Source organism: Lissotriton vulgaris, unplaced genomic scaffold (assembly GCF_964263255.1).
Source record: "Lissotriton vulgaris unplaced genomic scaffold, aLisVul1.2 SCAFFOLD_406, whole genome shotgun sequence".
NCBI lineage: Eukaryota > Metazoa > Chordata > Amphibia > Caudata > Salamandridae > Lissotriton > Lissotriton vulgaris.
Genome location: NW_028251411.1, coordinates 118,582 through 145,420, shown reverse-complemented (window position 1 = coordinate 145,420; position 26,839 = coordinate 118,582).

Genomic DNA, 26,839 nt, shown 5'->3' with positions numbered 1-26,839 from the left:
CGCTGTGCAGCTAGGCCCTAACTCCCCTTTTCCACTATGGATTTCCGGAAAAACAAATGCAATCAACATTAGACTGTGGCAGCAGTGCTCCCAGACCCCAAAACCCACCCCAACAACCTAAAAGCCCCCCAAACAGCACCCCAAAGACAGCCAAATGATTAAAAGCGCAAAAACGTTTTCTGCTCCGATTTTCTCCAAACCACTTTTATCCGGTATTAGACCTTCACAGCAATGTCCCAGACCCATCAACTCACCCGCAAAGAAGTAGAACACCCCCACAAGTGCAGAGTCTTTCTTCATTGGGCATAATCCAGCCATCTGCTTTGAAGGAAATAGGAGTCTGGAGAAGGAGGATAGAGGAGCATGTTCTTGTGAACTTGTCAACCTGAGGAATGCAGACTGCGGATCTTCAAATCAATAAGCAAATAAGTGAAGACAGTTCTGCTGATGGGCTTGTTTTTGTGATCAGGTGATTAAAGTTTTTTTATATAGATTTTGCAAAACAAAGAAAGACAGACACACAGGAATAAAAGTGAATAAGGACGAAAAAGAAAGTTAGTGATTCTTTGCCTCATTTTCAGGGCTCGATGTCAGGGAAGAAGAGCTCGTCCTCAAACTCTGCGAATTCAGACGGGAGTAGGTCAGTTAACAGAGAAGAACTTCCCTCATCTAAGTTGGTGTCCTTCTTGTCTTCTTCCTGCGTGCATTCTCGTATTTTGTAATCTGGTGCTATGAGGTGCTGATTCATCTTGATCATTGTTAACCTCTCCACATTTTTGGGCGAGAGGTGGGTCCTTTTGGAAGTTACAATGCCACCAGCAGCACTGAAAACACGTTCAGAAGACACACTTGCGAGTGGGCAAGACAAGTAATTTATAGCCAGATTGGTGATCTCTGGCCACACATCTCTTTTCCCATGCCAATACGCCAATGGGTCATGATGAACATAGACCTCTGTTGAGTTATTCAGATAGGCCTGCACCATCGACGCAAGGTTCTCCAGGGTTCCTCCACTTTGCTTACTTTTTTCTGGGACCTTTTGAGAAGCAGACCCAAGCTGAGTTAGCCAATCCTCTTCTTACACAATGTTACTGTTGTGTCTGGTGCATATGATACAGTTGCTGGTGTCATTAATGGCTGAGAAGGAAAATCACTCACTTCTGCCACAGCCACAGATGCAGAAGTGGATTTCTTTGACTCCGGATGGCCTGCTGATGCTGATGTACTGCCTTTTCCTTCAATTTCCTGCCGTTCTCCGACTGGCTGACACAGCTAGCCAATGTTTGTACTTTGTAACATCTGCGTCATCAAAAGTTAAGAATACTCTGCCTGCCACTGCCTTTTTGTACCGTGGATCCAGAATAGTAGCAGAAATGTAATGCTGTTCTGTGTGGATCTTTCCAAGACGTTCATCGCAAAGTAGGTGCTGTAATAACTTCTCTGCCAACTCAAATGTTTCTTGCTTTCCATCTTTTTGAAATATAGAAGACACCGCCTTCAGTTGGTACTCTAGCAGGCGCAACAATGGGATAGCTTTTCCCAATTTACAGTCATTCCCTGCTGACTGCACGCGTGAAGACCTCAAAAGGACGAAGCATGTCTGTCAGGATTTTAACTAGCTCCCATTGCTCCACCTGTATCCTCAGGTCTATCATAGGTGTACCCAGTTTAAAGAAATACTGATCGACTACTGCATACTGCTCATACAGACGCTCAAGCATGTAGAAGGTTGAGTTCCAACGTGTTACCACCTCCTGGATGAGTGCTTTCACTGGCACTTTACGTTCATGTTACAGGCACCTCAGCTGCTTCCGGGCCTTAAAAGAATGGTTGAAATGTGTGCACATTCTTCGGCAGGTAGTCAGTAACTCGTACACTGGACTTTCTTCACTCAAGAATTTTTTAACAACCAGGTTTATACAGTGCGCCAAACACGGCACTCTGAAATAGTTACCCTTATCCATGGCCTTAACTACATTGGTGCCATTATCCGAGGAAACATAACCAATCATGCGTTTTCTTGGGGACAGCCATTGAAAGACCTTTGTGTTAAACTCATGCAAAGTGTTTTCTCCTGTATGATTTTTCTCCATGGCAAACATGGCTAGTGTTGCATGTTTCCGAGCAGCTTTATAAACTTTGTCCGTGTCAACACCTGCGTTTACCTTTGCTTTAACCCCTGAAAAAGAGACCCAGTGTGCAGTGGTGCACATGTAATCAAGGGCTTGGCAACTGGTCCACATGTCTGTTGTCAGATGTATAGTGTGAACAGCTCTCTTCTGCAAAGCTGCCCCAATCACCTCCGGCACATCTTCATGTAGTGCTGGAACCGCAACTCTGGCAAAATAGAACCGGCTAGGAACCTTCCATTTAGGGCAGAGCGTTGCCACTAATTCAAGAAAACCCACCCCTTCTACAAAAGAAAAAGGGAGAAGGTCCAGCGCTAGCATTTTAGCCAGCTTAGTGTTATACAGACGCGCCGTTGGGTGGTTGCGTTCAAATGGCGCATCTGAAAACAACATGCTTCCAATGGTAGGCCGGAGCATTTTACGGGATGATGATGACTTCTTCGACCCAGTTACGCTCAGTGATGATGAACTTTTTTGCATTGGTGTCTCACTCTCTCCCACACTCTTAGTGTGGCTCATATATCTTGCGGGGGATGTGCTGCTGACAGGGGTACTGGGTGTAACTGAAGAAATGTTTGACGCTTCTTCCTCCTCGTCATCATCAGATGAAACATCAACGGATACAATTTGTTGACTTGCAATTCGGGCTGCCTTGATCTCCCTTAGGTGCGCATGCCATTTGACAGTGTGCTGTCTCTCAAGATGACCTCTTTGGCCTCCGGTACCATAGTTGGTACCAAGCTTACCACGACTAACTCGAACCTTACAAATGGTACAAATGGCTATGTTTTCCCTTGTTGGGCTAACACTAAAGAAGTCCCAAACTGTGGACTTCAAATTTCTGTGGGGGGTGGAGGAAGCGGTACTGGGAATGCTAATGCCAGATGAAGTGGAGGATGTGTGTTGCCGAAATTTACTACGTTGTGCACTGACAGCACCACTAATTGAGGAAATGGAGGTCGAGGTGGATGGAGGTCCCTTCTGGCAAGAAAATATGGAAGCTGTAGGTGGTGGTGTACTAGTTAACTGCATTGGTGGTGGTCCCATTGACACGTCGCCAACATCACGCTCATCAGCATTTCGGGATAGGGTAAAAATGTCTGTTTGCTGCATGCCCGCTGAGGCTGGAGTGACGTGTATGATGACTGCGTTGTCGTCGTGAGAGTCTTCATCAGCAGTAGTATACGCCACTTCTTGTTCAGCGCCATCATCACACTCCATAACTATGAGACTTTCGGGGACCTTCCTTTTATGCTTAGCTACCTTTGTCAGATCATGGTGTGCCTCACTCTCAGACGGCAGTGGTGGTTCCCAATTTTCATCCATATCATCAGAAGGAAGGGGGCTTGAAGAAGATGTAGACACCATCCTTTATCTTTTCCTTGCTAGGGATCTGGAAGACAATGAATGATCAGGAGGAGTGGCTTCCTCAAATGATACCTCGGCTTGAATGTCGATTTCCTGATGTGCCCCTACTTCGGGAGGAGCAACTATTGTGTGCACTTGTGCCGGTCCATGCACCTCTGCTTGCGCCTCTCCTTGCGCCGCCTCTCATTCCACATGTACTTGGGCTTGTACTTGCACATGTGGGTGTTGTTGCGGCTGTGGTTGTTGAACACTCATCAGATGAGTTATAACAACCTGTGTTGATTGAGGGATGCTGCTACTTTCTTGCGATGAGCCAACATCACTGGTCGATGGTGATTGAACAACTATACTGGCTGCCTCTGCAGCACTCAAGGGCTTGGACCTAAGTTGGCGTGGTGATGGTGGCACTGAGCCCAATGGAGCGGAGGTGCTGCTCGCAGATCGGTCCCCAGCAGACCCCACTGCTGCCGCAGGCGTACTTCTTTTTTTCCCAAAAAATGCGGCGGTCGGCACACCGGTCTCCTTGGTAAGTGGCGCCACTTGCTTCTTCTGCTCCTTACTGGCAACTTTCTTGCTAGAGGAGCTACGGGCAACTTTTTTTGGGGCCATCTTTTTCAGATGTCAGAACAGCAGGCCGCAGTTGCACAAGTTGCAGAGTTGTCTGTGGCCACACGTGACGTTGTGCTGCACACACCGCAGCAGGACTTGTTACTGGCACTGATGAGGAACGATGAGGCTGATGATTCGTCTTTCTGCACCTAAAAGCAAATGAAGCCAGAGGAACATCAGTTAAATAAATGTTGCATATGTAGCGCTTCAATTAATAGTTTGCAAGTAAGCATTTTTATTATACCCACCCCCCCAAAATGGAAAGACCAATAAAATGCACCACTGACAGAGTACCACTGAGCATAATGGATGAAAGCATGGCAGACTGGGTGCAGGCCTATGGCACAACAAAGCACACTGCCTGGCTTCAAAATGGCCCCTAGACCCCCACCCACATGGCCAGGCCCTGCCTGGATCAGGCCTCAAAATGGCCCCCACCCACATGGCCACGCCCCATCAACACCCCAAAAAATCGAAAAACACACAAAAATCCCCACAATCCAATGCCATCCATGCCCTCCATGATGTTTACATTAAAGAGACCCGGCAGAACGACTCAGTCCATGCACCACTGAATACCCCTGGGCAAAAGGCCCCAACAACTGCCAAAAAATCGAAAAACACACACAAATCACCACAATCCAATGCCATCCATGCCCTCCATGATGTTTACATTAAAGAGACCCCTCAGAAAGACTCAGTCCATGCACCACTGAGTACCCCTGGGCAAAAGGCCCCAACAACAGCCATAACATCGAAAAACACACAAAAAACACCAAAATCCAATGCCATCCATGCCCTCAATCATGTTCAAATTAAAGACACCCCACAGAAAGACTAGACCCATGCACCACTGAGTAACCCTGGGCATAATGGATGAAAGCAAGGCACATTGGGTGCAGGCCTATGGCACAAAGCACACTGCCTGGCTTTAAAATGGCCCCTTGACCCCCACCACATGGACACGCCCTGCCTGTACCAGTCCTCAAAATGGCCCCCACCAACACGGCCATGCCCCATCAACACCCCAAAAAATCGAAAAACACATACAAATCACCACAATCCAATGCCATCCATGCCCTCAATGATGTTTACATTCAAGACACCCCACAGAAAGACTAGGCCCATGCACCACTGAGTACCCCTGGGCATAATGGATGAAAGCATGGCAGATTGGGTGCAGGCCTATGGCACAACAAAGCACACTGCCTGGCTTCAAAATAGCCCCTAGACCCCCACCACATGGCCAGTTCCTGTCTGTACCAGTCCTCAAAAGGGCCCCCACCCACATGGCCATGCCCTATCAACACCCCATAAAATTGAAAAACACACAAAAATCACCACAAACCTATGCCATCCATGCCCTTGATCATGTTCAAATTCAAGACACCCCACAGAAACACTAGGCCCACGCACCACTGAGTAACCCTGGGCATAATGGATGAAAGCAAGGCACATTGGATGCAGGCCTATGGCACAAAGCACACTGCCTGGCTTCAAAATGGCCCCTTGACCGCCACCACATGGCCAGGCCCTGCCTGTACCAGTCCTCAAAATGGCCCCCACCCACATGGCCATGCCCCATCACCACCCCAAAAAATTGAAAAACACACAAAAATCACCACAATCCAATTCCATCCATGCCCTCCATGATGTTTACATTAAAGAGACCCCACAGAACGACTCAGTCTATGCACCACTGAGTACCCCTGGGCAAAAGGCCCAAACAACAGCCAAAAAATCGAAAAACGCACAAAAATCACCACAATCCAATGCCATCCATGCCCCCCATGATGTTTACATTAAAGAGACCCCACAGAACGACTCAGTCCATGCACCAGTGAGTACCCCTGGGCAAAAGGCCCGAACAACAGCCAAAAAATCAAAAAACACACAAAAATCACCACAATCCAATGCCATCCATGCCCCCCATGATGTTTACATTAAAGAGACCCCACAGAAAGACTCAGTCCATGCACCTCTGAGTAACCCCGGGCAAAAGGCCCCAACTACAGCCAAAAAATCGAAAAACACACAAAAATCACCACAATCCAATGCCATCCATGCCCTCAATCATGTTCAAATTCAAGACACCCCACAGAAAGACTCGGTCCATGCACCACTGAGTACCCCTGGGCATAATGGATGAAAGCATGGCAGACTGGGTGCAGGCCTATGGCACAACAAAGCACACTGCCTGGCTTCGAAATGGCCCCTAGACCCCCACCCACATGGCCAGGCCCTGCCTGGACCAGGCCTCAAAATGGCCCCCACCCACATGGACAGGCCCCAACACCACCCCCAAAAATCGAAAAACACATAAAAATCACCACAATCCAGTTCCATCCATGCCCTCCATGATGTTTACATTAAAGAGACCCCACAGAACGACTCAGTCCATGCACCACTGAGTACCCCTGGGCAAAAGGCCCGAACAACAGCCAAAAAATCGAAAAACACACAAAAATCACCACAATCCAATGCCATCCATGCCCCCCATGATGTTTACATTAAAGAGACCCCACAGAAAGACTCAGTCCATGCACCACTGAGTAACCCCGGGCAAAAGGCCCCAACTACAGCCAAAAAATCGAAAAACACACAAAAATCACCACAATCCAATGCTATCCATGCCCTCAATCATGTTCAAATTCAAGACACCCCACAGAAAGACTCGGTCCATGCACCACTGAGTACCCCTGGGCATAATGGATGAAAGCATGGCAGACTGGGTGCAGGCCTATGGCACAACAAAGCCCACTGCCTGGCTTCGAAATGGCCCCTAGACCCCCACCCACATGTCCAGGCCCTGCCTGGACCAGGCCTCAAAATGGCCCCCACCCACATGGACAGGCCGCAACACCACCCCCAAAAATCGAAAAACACATAAAAATCACCACAATCCAATGCCATCCATGCCCTCAACGATGTTTACATTCAAGACACCCCACAGAAAGACTAGGCCCATGCACCACTGAGTACCCCTGGGCATAATGGATGAAAGCATGGCAGACTGGATGCAGGCCTATGGCACAACAAAGCACACTGCCTGGCTTCAAAATGGCGCCTAGACCCCCACCACATGGCCAGGCCCTGCCTGTACCAGTCCTCAAAATGGCCCCCACCCATATGGCCATGCCCCATCAACACCCCAAAAAATCGAAAAACACACAAAAATCACCACAATCCAATGCTATCCGTGCCACTCATGATGTTTACATTAAAGAGACCCCACAGAAAGACTCAGTCCATGCACCACTGAGTACCCCTGGGCAAAATGCCCCAACAACAGCCAAAAAATCGAAAAACACACAAAAATCACCACAATCCAATGCCATCCATGCTCTCAATCATGTTGAAATTCAACAAAACAGTTGTATCATGCACCCATAACTAACCCTGGTCCTACTGGATACTGTGACTACCCACAAAATATTTTATTTAATGTTCTGAAATAGTTCCAAAATTGTAGTTACAGCAACTGTAATGCCCCAAACAAACTTACTTGTGAAATTTCTAATCCAAAAGTGATCCAAAGAAAGTCAAACAGGCCTCAAATCCAAATATCCAGCAGCATCCACAAAAAGTACTCCTTCCAGGTCAAGATCCAAATCAAAGTGACCAGGACATGAACAAAGCACTGGGAGGAGCTTGCTGGACAGGAAGAGGAAGTTGGAGACTGTGGGGCACTTCCTTCCCCCCCCCCCCCCCCAAATGGACTCCTTGCAAAAAAAAGTGCAGGCAAATGTCAACCTGAGGAGTTAATCTGATAAAAATCATCATTTTCAGAAGGTTTATGCTGCCTGCTGGTGGATTTCTTGTGCAGAATTGCAAATTTCGCAATTTTGCGAACACGAGATTGTGCTGCCCGCCGCATCTATGTGTTCGCAATTGTTTACTACCGTGATGCGTGATCACGGGCCTTTATGACGTTCTCGCGTTGACAAACTCTCGCTGTGCAAGGTGGCAAGCCGCGATGACGTAATCGCGGTTGACAAACTCCTGCGGGACCCCGCAGCAAGGTCCAAAATGGCGCAGCACACGCAAACATGGAGAAAAACAACTCTTCAAATGCTAAATGACGGTAAGTGAACGCCGCGCGCCGCAATATTGTATCACCAAGCAAAAAAATCCGCTGCGTGCGAATTTGCGAATTTTCGGCAAATTCGCGAGAATTCGCGTATCGCAAATTTGCTGAAAATCCGCAAATTCCGCGAGCGGAAAGGATTTTACGCCCATATTTAGTAAAAAGTTCAGGCAGACCACGATGGAACACAGGCCGGTTATAGGGACCCAGTTAGGTCATTCGGTTCGGGAATGTTTCGCTCAACAAACGATCTAGCAGTTCTGCTGGAGAAATACCTTAGGCCCACTTCCAAGGGTCCAGGATTGGGGTGGCACCACCTGGCAGGGCAGACTCACAGATAGCAGAGTCTGGGTGCACAAGCAGGTTGGCTTGAAGTCTTTGATGTCCCTGAGACTTCAGATCAGGAGGCCAGCCAGCTAGCCCTTGGAGTCACTCTGGGTTCAAGTGAGACAGGCAAAAGGGCCCAGGTCAGCATAGCAAGGAAGGAGTTCAACAAAACAGAAGTCGAACAAAGTGGCAGTTCTTTCGGTAGCACATCAGTCCTTCTACCTAACAGAGTCTTCACAGGCCAGAAGTGTACCAAATACGTGATGTCGAAGGTCCAGTACTTATACCCAGTTGGGCCTTAAAGTGGGGGAGATTTCAAACACAGGCCTTGAAGTTCACAGAGGTCCTGCCCTTCCTGCCCTAGACCCAGACTCATTACAAGGAGTATGCAGTCCTTTGTGAGGGACAGGGCATCTAACTATTTAGGTGAGATTGAGGCTGGGTCTAGCTCCTCTCTCCAGTCCTGCTAGGCTGGTCCATCACATCACACCAAGCTCCCTTTGTGTGTGGCTATGTAGGGGGAATATAAAAGCCCAGGTGTCACAAAATATAAGTAAACACAAGGAGATGATGGACGGAGCGCTGAAACTTTTCAGACACTCACCCCCAGTCACAGATCTGGTTTGAATCCATCATCGTTCTTTAGCTCACTTGGTCACCCCAGTTCAGATCCAGTCATATGCAAATCAGTCTTGACCCTGTGCCTCATGGGAACAGTCTCGACCCAACTACCAAGCCAGTTCTTCCCTGGACAGGAAACAAGTATCCTGGGACCAGTTTCAGGTTAACACCCCTCATCAGCCAGACTAGTTTGAATCCAGTGACAAAGTGAGCACGGGACCCACGTCTGGGCATACCCTGCCAACTTCGGGCGAACAAACAAACCCAGGAGATGATGGACGGAGCACGTCCAGAAGGATGCCTAGTTTCCTAGCATAGTCAGTGGGGGTAGGAGTACGTCTGAGTTCTGGGGGCCACCAGGATGCATCCCATGGGGAGCTTTTGTTATAAATGATAAATAATAAAAAATTCCTATTACTAACTGCCAAATAAAATAAACTCTGACAAAAATCTGAATAATAACCCCCACAAATTACAATCCCAACAACAAAAATTACTATGCTCAACAAAACTACTGTAAAATAAACCATAATAATTTACTATTCCAAATCCAACTGAAACTAAACTCCAAAGGAAACGCTGGATAGTAAACCATAATAATTTACTTTTCCAACTCCAAATCCAATTAAACTCAGGGAAAGTGCTGGATAGAAAAACATAATTTACTATTCCAACTCCAAATCCAATTAAACTCAGGGAAAGTGCTGGATAGTAAACCATATTAATTTACTATTCCAACTCCAAATCCAACTAAACTCAGGGAAATTGCTGGATAGTAAAACATAATAATTTGCTATTCCAATTCCAACTCCAAATTAAATTAACCTCAGGGAAAGTGCTGGATAGTAAACCATAATAATTTGCTATTCCAAATCCAACTAAACTCAGGGAAAGTGCTGTATAGTAAACCATAATATTTACTATTCCAACTCCAAATCCAACAAAACTCAGGGAAAATGCTGGATAGTAAACTATAATAATATACTATTCCAACTCCAAATCCATCTAAACTCAGAGAAAGTGCTGGATAGTAAACCATAATAATTTACTATTCCCACTCCGAATCCAACTAAATTCAGGGAAAATGCTGGATAGTTTACCATAATAATTTACTAATCTAACTCTATATCAAATGAAACTCAGGAAAAATGCAGGATAGTAAACCATAATAATTTACTATTCCAACTCCAAATACGAATTAAATAAAGGAAAATACTAAATAACCCCCCCATATTGATATTTCAAACATACCGCTCCTAAAAATGATATTTTAACACAAAAAAACATTAAAAATATTTAAACATTATAAATTTACTAATAAAAAATTACTTACAAAAATAGAACATTAATATAATAAAAACTACAAAAATAGAACATTAATATAATAGAAACTATAAAATAAATATTATCATCATCATCAATTTAACTTTATTTCGGTTTGTTTATGAACCATAAAAGTACATCAAAAATAGAAAAATACATTTACAACAATAGACTAATACACAGTTACATCTCATTTTAAATATTTGCAATAAAATCAGTTAGCATGTGGTTTATAGAGTGACGATAAAGACCCTAAGACAATAAAATACATGGATTAAAGTTTAAAACGCGGTGGAGGCTTAGTTTTTACTGAGACAAACTGTCTACCTACATTGAAGTAGCTTACTACTACCGAATCAATCTCCGTCTAATTAACCACATTGAAAACAAAAATTTAGCAATAGCTGTAACTATTAGTGCATTAGTATCAGTTTTTAAGATTCTAAAAAACTCTATATAGTTCCTGACTCCTAGGTTCACACATAACTGTTTGATCCATTTTTTCCTGCTAACAGAATAGGCAGGACAAAACAAGATCACATGAATTAAAAATTCGTTTGGATCATTACAACCTGGACAAGGACGAGCTAAACCCGTTATCCATTTATCAGTGTGAGAATAAAGCGGTAGTGTTCCATATCTGAACTGTAGTGTAAATACAGTTTTTTTGCTAGAACAGGTTCTATAGTGTCTAATTCCTTCACAAAGCTGTAGGCATTCTTGAAATCCAGAAAGCTGTCAGTGAGACTAGAAGACCTGGCTGACCGAAGGACCTCTTCTAGGTTGTAATGTTTTATGGACTCAGCCAGGGTTCTCTTTGAAATGGATTTGCATGCGTCCTCCGGATTAGACCAGAGATTCTCCATGCCGATCCTAGACGCCTGCCTCCTTATAAAGGATAGCCACTTTATCTTCCCTGCACCTGGGCGTGCCATCACAATCTTCAGTTCTTCTCTATAGCACTCAAGCTCCGGGACGCTCCACAATCTGCGCCAGTAAAGGAGCGGGCGTGAGGCTATTGCTTCTGCAATGGGCCTCAGATTTAAATCCAACCTTAGAGGAACTAAAGGAGTGTTTTTTGGTAAGGAGAGCAGCTGTCTAATAAAATTATTCTCTGTTATGCCAATCTCACTCACTGGGCGATGGCCCCAAAGTTCCGCCCCGTAAAGGGTGGAGGATCTGGTTTGAACCTTATATATTTCCAGTGGGACACTAACAACTTTATGGACACAGGATTTCTGCACTTTAAGAATCCCCCCCCATAGACTGAGAAAGGGTTAAATTAGCCTTAGTCATTTGAGTTTCCCAACTCATTTTGTCATTTAAAGTCAGACCTAGGTAAGTGAAAATATTTAACCTTTCCAGGGCTCGTCCATCCATTGACGGGCGTGGACAATTAGTAGCACTGGCGTTGAACACCATATACTTTGTTTTATCTATATTAATCACCAAATTCCTGTTCCTACAGAATTTGGTGAATTGGTCTAACACCCGCTGCATCCCCATAGATGTTTTTGAGAGCAGCAGGGTGTCGTCCGCAAACATAAGTGCAGGAAATTTACCGCCAGCTAAATTAGGGGCGTCAATGTTATGTACACTAATTAGGTCATCGACAAGACCATTTAAAAAAAGGGAAAATAGAGTAGGGGCAAGTACGCATCCCTGCCTAACTCCCTTCTCAATAGGAAAAGCGCTTGTCAGCTGGCCGTATTTGCCATAACGTACCTTTGCATAGGTTCCTTCGTGGAGTCTTTTGAATTGGTGACATAAATAGGGTGGAATCCCCATTGTTGTTAATATACTCCACAATTGGTTCCTGTCCACCATATCAAATGCGGATTTAAGGTCCACAAATGTCAGGTAGAGGCTACCCCCTTCCAGGACCACATGCTTCCAGTAAAGTACCTGGAGCCGTAGAAGTTGGTCGATGGTAGATGTTTTAGTACGGAACCCTGCTTGCAGGTGGGAAAGGATGTTATTCTCACTAATCCAATGATGCAAGCGTTGCAATAGCAGTTTGGCGTAGATTTTTTGGGTAACGTCAATAAGACTAATTGGCCTATAATTTGACGGGGCCAGCGGAGATCCCTTTTTATAGATCGGAATGATTTCGGCCCCCAGCCAGGTACTTGGAACCTCTTGTCCGTCAAGAATAGCATTAAATATGACGGTCAGGTAGGGGACCCAGATCTTCGGCTCATCTCTGAAAAGATCACCAGGGATCTTATCCAACCCTGGGGCCTTGTTACATTTTAACGCTTGAACTGCAAGTGTAACTTCCATCATGGTAAAGGGGGGAGGAGGGGAACCAGAGGCCAAACTCAGAGACATACTCAGTGACACTTTATGCTGGGAAGCAGGGCTCGAGTAAAGTTCACCAAAGAATGCACACCAGGCTTCCTCGGCGATGTTGGGATCAATCTTTGCCTTACCTTCTGGTTTCCCAGTATGAACCAGGTTCCAAAAAGTTCGGGCATCTTTCGCTATTAGTGCCTGTTTGATGGCCTGCCACTTCTCTGTTTCCCATTCGGATTTTGCATGGGAGAGGAGATTCTTATAGGCATTCCTTGCGACCATAATGGTTGCTCTATGGCCTGATTTGAGGGCAGAGATTAGAGTAGTCTTCGCCCTCCTACAAGACTGGTTATACCAAGGATTAGTGACCCGTGCCTGTCGGTTGGTCTGATTTGCTGGTTTAAAAAAGCTTAACGCTAGGGCCAGGATTAGTTCATTGTGTATATTTAAAAGTTTAACGTCTTTATCGGGATTATGGGCATCTTCAAGCATTGTTTTTAGGCGCTCAAGCTGGGGAATGACACTTTTATACAATAATGCCAGGTTATCTGGCGAGGACTTAATAGAGGCCCATCGGATTCTTTTACCACCCTGTAAGATCCTAATATTACTATGGACCATATCATCCTCTTGGTACTCCCCGTCGGGAAGTGGCAATTCCAGATCTGCTACCAAGGGGTTATGGTCACTTTCCGAGCGATCAGGTACATGGAAATATCGGATCAAATGCCATAGGGACATACTAACCATAAGATAATCTATTATTGATGAGTGGCCCATTCCATTGTAGGTACTCCTTCCCGGGCTGTCTCCCGGGAAGCGACCATTACAGGCTCTAAGTGAGAATGTATATGTCAATGAAGTGAGCTGCATGGCCATGGGTGTCCAAGTTTTAGTTTGATAGACATTTGGGGGTGGGACCCGACAGGCATCATCCTCATCTGTTGTTATTTGGGGAACCCCCCCAAGCGGTTCATAATGACAATTAAAGTCCCCCCCCATTATCACCTTGGTATCGCTTGAGAAGCTATTTAATAGAGCAGTTAAGGATTCTAAAGTGTGAGAAGCCGCACCCCCCAAAACGGGATGTAGATAGATGTTAATAATTGCTATTTTGGGTGTGTTTGGGCGAGTTAGGAGAATACATAGTATATCACGAGTATTGGTGTTAATCCTTTTGACCAAAAACCCAAGATGGACACCCACCCATATAGTCAATCCACCAGATGGTCTACCTCTAGGTCCCTTAGTTGCAAGCTCTGCATAGGTAACAAAGCCCATTCTATGGTGGATAGCCCTGGCCCATGTCTCTTGGAATATACAGATACCATGGTTATCCACATAGTCACACCACTCCATGCTATCTAGCTTTGCACCCAAGCCCGCCACATTCCATGATATCAACAATAGATTTTTAACATTGCGAGACAATTGATCGGTTGGCTGATTAGGAGGTATGGGGTTTTCTACAGTTAGGTCACCCACTTCAGAGCTCGACTGACCCATAGTTATCTCATGGTTAATTATGGTGCGGTTAGCCTCATATATACTAGAGGGGGAACTACCACATTGGAGGGGTATAGATAAGAACCTTGTCCCACTCTGGATATCCTCCTCTACTAGCCCCCCTCCACCAACCCTTGGATCTTTAGCAAGGGGGGTGGCCATGGCGGGAAGTCAATCACAGCCATCAAGGCATGAAAGGGCGCCGTATCTGTTTGAGATTTCCAATGGGGTGAAAGGAATGAGGTGTTCCATGTTCCTAGTCCCCTGCAAATGCTCTGGCCCCACAAGGGGCAGACTATAGCCACTAGCAGGGACTGTGTTCCACTCTAAATTACTCCTGGTGGACAGAGGCCTTTGAAAGTGACACAGATAGCTATTAGTAGGAGGCATGAGTATGTTCCTGGTACCTTTAGAGTCAGGTAATCCCCCGGGAAAAAGAGCAGGGGTCACATACGACCTTGGATAGAAATAAGTTAGATCGTATGGTACTATAACAGTATTCAAATTCCTAGGGGGCCCTGTTAGTATGGACCTAACTGCTTCTGGGTTCCTAAAATTAATAACAACTATATCTCCCTCAATATTTTTTTCCCTATTGCCCAGCCAAAGCAGGCGTCTAACATGGACTATCTCCCCATCGATGTAATATGGGAGTGGTCTGTTTTGTCCTAACCAATGTAGAATCTTATTCTTAAGTTGGGAATAGCCCTCCTTTCTGCCTACTTCTAATGGGGGGACACCTGTGAGTACAACTACAAAAGGTAGCGACTCTGGGGGTAATTCAACATTGGGTCCATATGATTTGTCATTTGCCGGTATTGCAGACCTCCCCCTACCCCGTTGCTGGCTCTTAGTACTAGGATTAACACCACCCTTCTGTAGTTCTCTTACAACCTGGGCCGTAGATTTTGTTACTGTTTGAACTGGAGCCTGGACCTGTTGGGAGACCAAGTTTTTCTGCTGGTTGTTATTTAGGGGCTTACTAGTTACAGTCTTTTCCTTTGCAGAGGTCTTGGGAGGGTCTACATAGCTCAGTTTGTTACTAACAGGGGGTTTAATGGCTCCATTATTGCCACTATTAGAGCCATTTGGAGCCAGCGGGATAGGAGCAGAGACAGTTGAAATCTGGGGTAGAGTTGTCGACACAATAGCAGGCCTTGGGGAGGTCATAAGAACACCTATCTTGTCAGCATACAATGCCTCCAGATTACCTAGTCGGTGCTCCACCCTTTTTAGGATATCCAGAATAGGGAGCATGAAAGACCTAAGCAACTGCTCAACATTATTCTGCTCCGTATCAATAGAGGGAGTAGTTACTAGACTTGGAGTAGAAACAGTCTCGTTTTCCCTCCCTCGAGTAGTAGCGGGTTGTATAAGTTGTGGATCTGGAATTGGTACTGCTATGGGTAGAATATTGATTGGTCCCGAAGTTTTAGGTGTAATTACGCAAGTGGTCTTAGGTTTTAATAACTTACCAAACTCAGTATGACTGAGCTTGCCCCTTTGAGGAGCTCCTAACCCCCTCCTCTTTTTAGTAGGTGGTGGACCAAGGGCTTTAGACACAGTAGATGGTCTGCCAAGCCTTTTGGACGGCCCCTTAGGTGGAGGACAGGATGCATTGTCTACATTAGGAGAAGGACTGGGGACGCATGATAGCAAAGCATTAGGTGGAGAAACAATCAATGAAGAGCCCGTAGGCGGTGGGGTATTTCTAAGGAGTAAAGGAAATTTGTCCAGAGACAGTGGATCTTCGTAAAGTGTGTCATTAATAGTGTCCAACATAATGGGTGAAGATGCCAGGTCAAATAATGGTCTGTTTTTCAGGGATTCAATAGAGCGACGTCGTTCAATCCTACGTTCAGATAGTAGGGCGTCCTTATCCGAGTCCACGGAAACCCTAGTGAAATAGTTATCTAGTGTTCCTTTACTGGTCCCCACAATACTAGAGTTCTCAATGTTATCCGCGATGAATGGGAGCCTACCTTATAGTCTGGGACCAAAAATGTTAGTGGGGTGGCCCGTCCCGTCCTCGGGCGTCCCCGGACGGCCACAGACGGTCCCGCCCTTGTCCCGGGCTTCGCCCGGCGTCCCGCTCGCGTCCCGCTGTGCGATGCGGGCGTGGCTAAGTAGGAGGAGTAGGGGGCGGCAAGAGACTCCAGGTGCGCTCAGTTGATCGTGCGCGGAACCCTGGGTCTCGCAGTCCCGGCCCCTGGGTATTGGCAGGAGAGATTTCTTCGTGGAGGCTGGTTCCCAAATCCAAGTGCAGGCAAGTTCACTCACAGTGTCCCAATGCAGCTACAAGCGGCACCCGAGAAGCGGGAGGAGCGAGCTGCAATTAACCAGGGAGAAGCAGGGGGCGGGAAGAGACTCCAGGTGCGCTCAGTTGATCGTGCGCGGAACCCTGGTTCTCGCAGTCCCGGCCCCTGGGTATTGGCAGGAGAGATTTCTTCGTGGAGGCTGGTTCCCAAATCCAAGTGCAGGCAAGTTCACTCACAGTGTCCCAATGCAGCTACAAGCGGCACCCGAGAAGCGGGAGGCGCGAGCTGCAATTAACCAGGGAGAAGCAGGGGGCGGGAAGAGACTCCAGGTGCGCTCAGTTGATCGTGCGCGGAACCCTGGGTCTCGCAGTCCCGGCCCCTGGGTATTGGCAGGAGAGATTTCTTCGTGGAGGCTGGTTCCCAAATCCAAGTGCAGGCAAGTTCACTCACAGTGTCCCAATGCAGCTACAAGCATCAATATTTTTACCAACAATATTTTCAAATTCGATATTTTTGCATGTCATTATTTTTCCATCGATATTCTTTCTCTGCACTGTGCTGGTGTATGAAGTAAATCAAACGAACGTTACAAGTGCTGCCTGAGTCATGAATTTATCAGGAAAAATTCAAAAGCTTAACCAAATGTCATCAGTGAAGAAAACTGTTATCATGTTTGAACTCTGGTAATCATAAGTTGCCATCAGTGTAATGTACTTTTAAAAACATTTATTGAAAAATGAGACATGCTAATAAAACAAAATAAAATTGTGAATATAAATTACCTTGTGCAGTGTCACAACATACAAATTTGTTTGTTCCTTTAAATCCAGCAATTACGCCTCATGAGTCATGAACAACTTAAACTAAAACAGTGAAGTATAATTTAGGAGAGGCTTAGCCTATTCTACATAGTGCGGCATGGGAGTCTATTTGTTTATCTTTCATAGTTTTCCGGTACACCGTGCCTCCTGTAATTTTTCACCTCATGCCTTTTCCTCTACTATTCCATCTCACCTCTGTCACTTAATCTCACCTACAGGACACTCAATCTTGGAGACTTGAATCTCTTCTGGTCCCTCTCCCTCCAGGCACCATCACAACTCTTGCCCTATCCCTTGGACAACCTTCACTGCTGTACAGTCACAACTCTATTACCTTCACCTGTAGATTAATCTGTCCTCTCACACTTCTAACCCTGTAATGTCTCTGGTTCTATTGCTTCCAGTAGGTCCTTCTCACCCTTTCACAACTCTGTCCCTCTCCTTGATTGATCCACTGTAGGAAAGAGTCCTTTTTGTATGGTCTCCTCCACACATTTTACCCCAATGCTGATGGTTATGACTCTGAAAATGCACTGGAGCCTGCTGCCCAGGTCATAAAGCCAGTGATCTTTCACTCAACACAATGTAGCAAATTGGTACTCCCCATTGGCAAGAACTTTAACCCCCTTATAAGTCCCTAGTACAGTGGTGCCAAGGGTACCCCAGGCTTGGGTGTTAAAGGGTTCACCTAGGCATGAGCACTATTTGAGCCACCCTGAGTGACCCAAGTAAACAGATGACAGCAGACCTAACATTGCAGTGCAAACTGCTCCAACTAGACATTGTCCTTACCATGAGTGCTAATGTCAAAGCATTATCTTTAATATATGTCAGTCACCGTAAGGTAGGCCTCTTAAGCCCAGGAGGCAGGGCGCCGTATATTAAAGGTGTGGACATATAAAGGCAAGGTCATATGCCCCTATAGTAGTCCTTTCCATTAAGGACTGCTATCAATGATCAGTGGTCCATAGGATAACTTGGGCTGGCACAAGGACACACTAGAGGTTGCCATGAACAGTATGATACTGATGAATAAGGTCATCTTTGATATCAAACAATATACCTCCTCACCCACTGACATGATTCCAATGCTGGAGTTGATGTGGCATGCACCCAGGTGGCTACCTTGGAGTTTGCTCACCTGGCTGCCTTAACTTTTCCTGTGCTCTGGCTGGCAGCCTGCATCTGCCACCACCCATACAGGAATCTGAACTCATGCTAGGCAGTATGAACACTCCCAGGAGTCAGAAACAAAGACCTGGCCAGGAAGGAGGTGACACCTACCTCCCCGAAAGGATGGCTAGTGAAGAGGCACATTTAGGTGGCAAGCCTCAAGGGATGCACCACCTCTGATATGCACATAGGATGATTCCCAAAGGTGGAAGCCACCCTACCCCTGCCCCAGGCACATTTGCAGGTGGGAAAATTAGCGTGCCAGAGAGCGTACAACCCCAGAAGTCTAGACACACCCCTAGGGTAGGCTACCAGGTCTGTACAGCCAAAGAAGGTGTCGGCCATTTTTAGAAGTGGCATAATAAAGGATTCTAGGTAGTAAAGGAGACACACACCACCGGATGTGGTCACATCAGGGGCAGATTAGCCGCTGTGGGGTAATCCATTGGCCACTTCCACCCACACCCCTAATGCCACTAAATCTTGGATTTAAGGGATACCCTTGACACCAGAACCTCAGATCTGTGAAAACTGCAATGAAGAATAAAGAAAAGACCAGATTCTCTGACAACAGGAGCTGCACAAACCACAGGTGGGATAATCTGCACCGTTGACAGCGCTCCTGGAACTGCACAACTGCGACTCATGCTGGATCACAGACTGGCTCCCCCAGACAGAGGAACCCCTTTGAGAGCCAAAGGTGACTCCAGACTCCACTGGACTAGTGGCACTACTCCCATGCAACCACAGGTAAAATCAACATCCTGCAACCAAAGAATCGCTGGCCATCGGGCCCTCCAAGGGGTAGCCAAAAAGTAGACTGCCCAGTGCATTGTGTGAAACGTATTCCCTGACTTTCAGCAAGTTTCAGGTAGCTACTGTTTTCCCTCGGACCTCTGGACGCCGAAGTATCATCTTGCTGATTTTATCGCTACCAAGGCTTTTTGGTGTACAGTCTGGTTACCACGCCCTTTACTCGACACTGCAGCAAGAGGAAACCACGCAACACCTTCAACTGACCACAGCAGTGGCCTCATTCTCCACCTTTTGTATCTGTTTGCTGTAATTCTGTTTTCTCCCCAGCACGGTCTAAGTGGTAAACCCAGCTCTCTCATGGTACCCACTTCAGCACCAGGGACAGCCAGAACAACTCTGCACCCAGGCCTCTCCGGCCAGGTAAAATTTAACTGACTGTTGTGGCTTGGTCCTAGGACCTGCAGCATCTTAACCCTCAGTGGGTTCCACGCAACTCGACCTGCAAGTGTCAATAGTACCTTTTTCCCATTTACCTCAATGGTGCAGTTTTACTGTAGAAGAGCTTCTAAAATCCTTAATTTATAATTTGGTGTCAGAATTTCCTTTGAGTCATGTCAACTTATCGTCCATGTTGGTACTCTGAAATGGTTAATGCATATTCCTCTTGTGACGCCTGACTGCTCTTTGACACACAACCAGGACTTAACTAAGGATGTATTATTGTGAGCACAAGGACCACCTTTGTGGTATCGGGTTAGCAGTACATGGTGAGACCTACCCAGCATCACCAAATAATACTCCACTTTCCTTCACCTCAGCCACACACTACTCGCAGTCTTGAATTCTCCCTCCATGCTTTAAATATGGGAGAACATTGTCACCCCCAAAGACAGAGACAGAAAGAGTTGTTGATCATCTGTTTAACTACAGAAATGCTTTTCTTTATTTAGATAAACTATAACCTTCAGGAAAGAATTACTCTCTTGACACCTCACTTCTGAGAAATAAACATATAGTAATTGCTGATACATTCCTTTTGCTAGAGGAAATGTAGAGGAAATGTAATTGTTTTAGTGTTATTCATTTGAATACAGACTAGTCAAGTTTATTCAATACAGGATTTATGCCCAAGAATATTCATTGTGTTTTATTAAGAATTGCTGCCAAAACACCTCTACCAACAGCCTGTCTCATCCCTGTCAATCTTGCTCCCTTTGCCCGTCTCTCCTCTATGCTTCCTCTCTTCTGTCACCTCTGGCCTCTCGCCCAGTAGCTCCAGCTCATCTGTAATGTACACCCCCAAAGCAGTGTATCTCCTGTGGGCTCTCTGTAGCCTTTTAGCAACACTTCCCCTCCCTCCTTACCTGCCCTGTTTTACCTTGTGCACCCTCCCAGTACAATCTCATCTCAAATCAATCCTCCTTCCTACTTGCTTTCCCCTTTCAAATCTGGTTCCTTTTCCAACCCTAGGACCATCTTGTGACTGCCCCCATGCCTCTGTGTCTACTTTGGCCCCTCCGTAGACCTGTAGCAAATCTTCTATCCTCTTCCTCGCTGCCATGTCTCACTTCTGACACCCACCCAATACTATCGCACTTCAAATGTAAACTCCCTCTCCCTTCCACCCAAACTACCCCCTTTACCCACAGTGCTTTTTCCCATCTCATGCTCTCTGTACCTCCATTTCAATGCTGTCTCTGTCCACCCAGAGGACGTATGTGATCTCTTGCCCTATTGCTTTGTCTGAACTCTGCCCCTTTTTCCCACGCTCTACTATCTCACCTCTTGCCGCCCTACTTTCGCTGTCTGGTCTCACCACTGGTACCAATCTCCCTCTGTCCAATCTCACTCTTGACTCCATCCCTCATGAAGCCATGTCTCTCTACTGGTCCCAGCCTATCTAACTCTGCCCCCATCCCCATAGCTGTTTCATCTCCATACGACCACCCCCACTGTCTCATGTTGTCTCAATTCCCCCTCACCCTACTGACTGACCTCACCTCTGTCCTCCCTCCCTTGTGGCCATGTGTCTCCCCCTCTTCAATCTACCACCAGGCATACTACAATATGACCTATTTCTCTTCTGGACACTCCCACCCATTACTCTGTCATCTCTGCCATCCCTCATCCACTGTTGTATTATCTCACTTCTGGCTCCACACTCCCATTTCACCTATGGTCCTCCCTGCTTTTCACCTCTGACACATGCATCCACCTCATCAATCTGGTAGATTTAAGTAAAAAAGATCGAGGGCAATGAAATAAGAGTTGAAATTGGGAGAAGGAGCAAGGTGACGTTCCATCAAAGAGCTGATTAACCCACATGACACCTCTTAACCTCCAAGTGTTTCAAAAAATGGGTCTATTATTTAGGAGAATAAGCAAGTTATGCCAGATAGGAGCATCTAAGAAAGATTCACGAGTAATAATAGGAGGGTGAACCAAGGGTGACAAGTGGGAGGAGGTATACCTGAATAAGGGAGGTGAAGTATAGGGAGTTTTGGAGGAGAAACATATAACTTCATTGAAGGAGAAGGGTAACAATACTATTTGTTCGATGGAGAGCCAAAGGGGAGTGAAGGGAGAAGGTTCTGAAGTAAGCCATCTTGAAAACTGACGCAATGAGAAAGATGTATGGTAGAGACGAAAATCTGGGAAATTGACTTCACCATTAGGTTTGGCCTTTCGAAGAGATGATAAAGCAATTCTAGATTTTTTGTTTTTCCAAAGAAATCTTGAAAGGGACGATTCAATACGTTTGAAGTGAATAGCTGGAATGTGAACAGGAAACATGGAGAAGATATATATTAGAATATGGGCTATCATCATCTTGATTGAGTCCAGCCGCCCCCACAAAGAAAGAAAAAGGGTTTTCCAAGTAGAGAATGATTTTTCAATTAGAGACAGGACTGCAAACATATTTAATTTGATTGAGGAGGCATTAGAATTAGAGAACCATATACCTAGATATTTAATTTTCGAACTATTCCAAGCAAACCCTGTGGAGGAGAAGGAGTGAGGAAGACAGAATTTAGTGAGAGGAAGGATTTCAGTCTTATCTGAATTCATTTTGTATCCGGAAACCTGTGAAAAAGAGTTAAATGCCAATAATGAAGGGGGATAGATGTTTCTGGATTGGAAATGAATAGAAGAATGTCATCTGCATATGCAGAAAGCTTCGACTGATTGTCACCATAGGGAAAACCGGAAATTGAGTCATTATTACGAATAGAGGTCAAAAAGGGTTCAAGGGCCAAAACAAAAAGAAGTGGAGATAAGGGACAGCCCTGAAGAACTCCTCGTTGAAGAGTAAAGTAAGAGGAAACATGACCATTAACTAGGAACAAAGCTTTGGGAGCAGAATACAGTAGAGAGATAAGGAATATGAAATTAGGACCAAAACCATGCCAATGTAATGAAGCAAATAAAAAAGACCAATCCACTCTGTCAAAAGCTTTCTTTGCATCAACAGAGATAGCAGCTAGAGGAATAGAGAGAGATGAAGCTTTATTCAAGACATTGAGAAAAAGACGAGAGTTATCAGAGGTAAGCCTACCTTTAGCAAAACCACATTGCTCTTTCCCAATAAGATGGGGCATAAGAGGATCCAGACGTAAAGCAAGCAATTTAGCAAAAAGTTTATAATCCACATTGACTAAAGAGATCGGACGATAATATTTACAAAATTGGGGATCACAGCCTTCTTTAGGAATGAGGCAAATGGTAGCCTCCTGAAAAGTACCATCTGCTTTTCCAGATAAATAGAATTATTGGAAAAGCGTTAAGAGTTTGGGAAGTAAAAGATCAGAAAAATGCAAGTAAAATTCAACTGAAAAACCATCAGGTCCAGGTGATTTTCCTTTAGTAAGGGTGTTCAATGCTTAGGACAGTTCGTCAAGTGAAAGGACTTTTTCAAGATCGGAAAAATTAAGATGAGAAGTAGAGGGACTAGGAAGTTTCTCAAGATAGGACTGAATGAGAGAAGTGGGAGGGGATTCTGGCGTGTAAGATTTTGGTAAAAAAGTTGAAACTGCTCAAGTATTTCCTGATCTTTATGTAGAAGAGCATTATCAGAAGAAAAGACAGAATCTATTAAAAGTATGTTCTTTACGCGATTTGAGGTAATCTTGTATGAGGTCCGGTGAAATGGACTTAGTTGAGGAAGTGTAAAATTCATGCTTCAAAAGTTTAATATGAGCCAAAAAAGATTTTGGTTTCTGGAGGAAGTGTTTCTTTTACTTAGAGTTGAAATCAGTAATGAACCCTCTTGCAGTTGCTTTAAAAGAGTACCAAAGAAGATAGGGGGAAGTGCTGGGATCACAATTGAGCAAAAAGGATTTGTTAGCGGAGGAGTGGAAAGAGGAGGAAAAAAGAGAGTCAGTAAGAAGAGAGCTATTAAAGCTCCAACAGGAAGTCTTGGGATGTGGGTGAAGCAAATCCCGGTCTGTTACAATTGGGGCATGGTCCGAGATGACTATGGGTTCAATAGAGGAGGATAGTAAATTTTGAGATAAAGATTGAGAGAGAAAAATGTAGTTCAAATGAGAGACAGATGCATGGGGAGGAGAGAAAAAGGAATAGTCAAGACTATCAGGATGAGAAAGTCTCCAACAGTCGATGAGATGTGATTGAGAAATAGTATCAAGGAATTGTTTGTGAGTCTTATGAGGTGTGAAGTGGACAGTTAATTTACAATCAAGAATCCACTGCCTGACAGTCGGCTATCCGGACACGGCTCTATGGACATGTTGTGACGCACATACTTCTCGGGCTTACTCTACGAGATTCCCCTTCCTACCCTAGAGCTTCTTTAAATTTTAAACAGAAGTGACAATTCTCGCGGCAATATTGACTACTTTCTGAAGGAATTCTTTCATCACCAAATAATCTTATTTGCCCTGAAGAAGCCCATGTTTGGGTGAAACACGTTGGCTGGTTTCATCATCTGCATACTGAAAATAAAAACTGAATAACAGCACTTGAATATGCCGTCTCATTGATTGTTTACATATTGCTATGTTGTTTTATGTTGCCTCTCATCTAACTAGCTTGCTGTATGAGGAGGTCAATGGGACAAGCACACCCAGAAGTAAGTGGTCTTTGGAAAAAGGCAAATTTCGGAAACGTCAGGCAGACAGATAAATGAACGCACCACTTACAGGCTATGACGCATGTCCAGTACAGGATATATAAATGAGAAATGCAATTGAGTGTCAGGCGAGATATGGTCGAAAAATCCACAATAATAGACGAATGGTCACACAGCAATAGTAATATTGAAGTCCATGAAATTGTCAGAGGGGCAGAAGTGTAAGAAGCAAGCGTGGCAGCATATTAAAAAACTGAGGAAACTCACATCTAAAATGGCCGTGTTCTTGAGGAGATAATTATAACAATGCAGAGGTAAAGAAGCAGAAACACCATGGAAAATTACAAGTAGCCTCCTTATTCATATGATGTGTACTGCTAGAACAGTAGAGAGCCCAGGCATTAATACATTGTAACACGGAGGTCAGCGCGTGAAGAGTATTCTTGTAGTAGCCCTGTAGTCATGAGGAAAAGATGCGTGCATCTAAAATGGCAGCCGTCATGAAGGGAGAGGAGCAACGGTGGAAAAGTCAGTAAACGTGATGCGCTTAAATTCCCAAAAAAGGCTCACCAGAGGCTCCAGTTGTTCCGATGCATGATGCAGGAATTTATGTGTGAAATTGCTGAGGGGAAACGCACCAGCGTCCCGATGCAGCGGAGCAAACTCCCTAGGTGGCCATCTTTTTCGGTGCCTTAGCCACGCCCACCCACTGTCCCATCTTACCTTTTACTTCCACATCCCATGCCCCATCCCCCCTCCTGCTCCCCTCTCTCTGGTGTCCAGTATCAAATCTGTTCTCCCTTCCCCAGTGTCTCTTCTCATATCTCCCCTCCATTCCCCTCTAACTCGATGTATCCCCTGGACCCTCTCATCCCTATCCTCTCCCTCGGTGACCCATCCTGCTACTGTTCCCTCTCTCCTTCTGTCTTGCCTATCTTCTGTCTCTCTCTGTGTCACCTCCGGACCCTCTGCCCCAGTCCCCCCTTACCCCTAGCTACCCTTCCCCCGTAGTACTGTGTCAGCTCTAGCTCCCCTTTCCTTTTTTTTTTGTAAAATTTTATTTTGCATAACACAGAAAGGAAAAAAAAAACAGTGAACAAAAGGTACCGCCTCGGGGGCGCAGGTGATCCCACACAGTGGGAAAGCAGTAAATTAAGACGAGGCAATAATGCAATGCAAGAGAAGTAACAAATAATAGGCTCCAGCATCCGTAGGGCGGCGTACACGTAGCCCAAAGGCGAGGTACTCCGTTAGTTCAGCCAGCAGAAAGTCCAGTGTCACAGAGCCGTCGAACTAAGCCTCGTCCCAGCAGCACAGATGTCCCGATAGCAGTACACAAGCTCAACTTCCCGTATCCCCCCCCCCCCCTCCGGTGACGGTGCCTCATTCAGTCCCCACTCAGCCTCACACAAACTTAGAGCTGAAATAGATGTAAGGCCCTCAGAGATGCTGGGCACACTGCCGAGGGTAAACCAGTAGAGAGAAAGGACACCAGGGGGCCCCATATATGCTTAAAGTGTTTGTAGTTGCCTAGGAAGATGTCCGCCATTCTCTCAAGACTCAGGAGTCTCCACAGTCTAGCGTGCCAAAGTGAGATCGCCGGCGCCTCCTTCCGCTTCCAGGCTGACGCCAGCGTGAGCTTGGCAGCGCCTAAGCAGAGCCATAGAATCTTCTTGTCTGCGCGTGTCTGGTGCTCAAGACCAGGATCTCTCAAGCCCAAGAGCACGAACGCTAAGGAGTTATCGATAGGATACTGCAAGATATCTTTAATATGGGATAGGATCTCGTCCCAGAAGGGTTTGATGATCGGACAATCCCACCAAATGTGGCGGAAGTCCCCCAGCAGGCCACAACCTCTCCAACATCTGTCCGAGGCAGCCGGGTAGATACGGTGTAGCCGGGCCGGGACCATATACCACTGTGTAAGAGTTTTTAAGTGCGCCTCCCTCAGGAGTATTGAGTGGTTAAATTGCGTCATGTCCCTCCACAACGCCGACCATTCGCCATCAGTGATATCCCTCCCCACCATCTCCTCCCACTGCTCCATGTAGCGCGGTCTAGGGGAAAGGGCCGAACGAAGCAGTAGTTGGTACAGAAAGGAGATGGCCCCCTTCATGGAAGACGTTTTTAGCAGGAAGGCCTCAAATTCGGAGGGAGGCCTCGTGGCTGCCTCCCGCACTCCTGGAGACGTGGCCCAGTGAAGCAGTTGTAAATGTCTGTATTTTTCAGTCGGCTGCACTTGGTAGTCCCGCATGCAATTCTCAAATGTCAGGGGGTCAGTGCCGTGGAACAGATGGAGCAGCGCTCGACATCCTCCCTCTCTCCAGGTATCAAAGGGACCCTCGGCGAGTGCCGGCGGGAACGCCGGGTTGAAATGCAAAGGGGTGAACGGAGACGGGAAGGTCGTCCATCTCTCATCTCCCGCCAAGGTATCCCAGACTTTCAGCGTAGTCCCCGTGGGCGTACTGATGTACGCA